Here is a 1,913-nt window from a genome sequence, read left to right as displayed (position 1 = left end):
TCCCTTTCCCTCCTTTAAGATCTCTTTTGGGATATAATCCCAATAGAAACACTGCTAGATCAAAGGTTATGCACAGATTAATAATTTCTTGAGCATAGTTCCAAACTGCTCTCCAGAATGGTTGAATCTGTTCACAATTCCACCAACAATGTAGCAGTGTTCCAGTTTTCTGACATCCCCTCCAACATTCATAATTATTATTTCCTTTCATTTTAACCAATCAGAGAGGTATGTAGTGACACCTCAGAGTTGTCTTAATTTGCATTTATCTCATCAATAATTTTTAGAACCCCTTTTCATATCAGAGCTATTCAAATTCTAACATGGCAAATCATGCAACTATAGAACATGCAAAAACCCAACATGTATTGGTTCATGTCAATATCACTGAAATTTTAAATAAAATTAAAGGAAAATTTGATTCATAAACAAATTTTACCTATGATAACTAATGAATAATTTGAAATTAGATAACTATAAGCATATTTACTGAGAATAGTAAAAAGAAGTGTCTCTATAAGTTAATAATAGGAAAGGTTTGCAGTGAATAGGGTAAAAACTAAGCACTCATATTGTTTATGAATACACATACATGTGTATCTATTTATATATCTTTATAATCATGATAATATTACCACTCTTATTAAATGAAATTTAATCAAAAATGTAGTTATTATTTCCTATGTTTCATGTACTATAGCACAGGATATATAGAATAAAATGAAAATAGCTTTTATCCAGAAGGATCCTATTTTCTATAAGGGAGAAATAATATATGCAGTGTTGCATAAATGGAACATATTGTCAACATAAATGTAAAATAATTTTAGCAAGGTTATAAAGAACATCAGCTGAGAATATCAGGAAAGTCTTCATGTAGGAAATGGAGCTTGAGCTACAACTTAATGATGCTTAGGCATACTGAGAGGAAAAGGTAAGTAATGAAAGCTTTCTTATATAGAGGACAGCCTATAAAAGTCAGAGTGAGTATGAAATGGAACTTTAAGCAAGACATCAAATGATTCACTGTGTTGGGGAAGAAGAAGTATGTATGAGAGTTAATAATAAAACACAGGTTTTTTGTTGTTTGTTTATGTTTTGTTTTGTTTTATATTTGTAAATTTACTTTTAATGGATTTTCTTCTGCTCTTTCAAGTTTACCTGTCTCATTGGTATCATTGATTTTGGCCAACTTGCTTGTTGTTGACAAAATTTTGCTTCTATATTGAACAGCATGCTTTTATATACATCAACAAATGCATTTTAGAATGGGTATCTATTATTTATTAGATGTCTCTAGGACCTTTTCTCTAGAGTTCCCAATTCTTTCTATAAAAGTACTAAATATGGGATTATGCTCTAATTCCACATCTAGGAAGAATGAAAAAAGTAGACTGAACAAAACAAATGAATTAAACTCCATTTAGTATTTATTGTATAATTGCAAATATAAAAAACAGAATTTTTATAGTGAATAAAGAGCTGGTTTCAAAACCAGGAAGAGCTGGTTCAAATCCCACATATGACACATACTGAGTAGGTGACTCAACACAGATAACTTAGTATTCATGTGCTTCAGGCAAACTCTCTAGGATTTTTACCTGCAGAGAAACTACAAACTTGCACTGTTAGAGTTTCTTCAATTGTTATCTCCCTATGCCAGTGAAAAAATGCAAACAGTTCTTATCACTATTACATTGTTAGGAGCAACTGGATTCATAAATAGGTGAGACATAAAACTTATTCTCAATGATAAAAAACCTAAAACATTAGATATCCATTGAAAATGAATGAGAAATTCAATTAGTCAAATATTCTCCAGAATTTTGATTGTAATTCTCATTCTTATTGATATCAGGTGGTTGTGAGTATAAGATGAAGGTTTAAAATGGCATGTCTTTTTAATGTCTTTT

The sequence above is a fragment of the Sminthopsis crassicaudata genome, chromosome 2 (genome assembly GCF_048593235.1).
Source record: "Sminthopsis crassicaudata isolate SCR6 chromosome 2, ASM4859323v1, whole genome shotgun sequence".
Classification (NCBI taxonomy): Eukaryota; Metazoa; Chordata; class Mammalia; order Dasyuromorphia; family Dasyuridae; genus Sminthopsis; species Sminthopsis crassicaudata.
Note: the sequence above shows the minus strand (reverse complement) of the source record.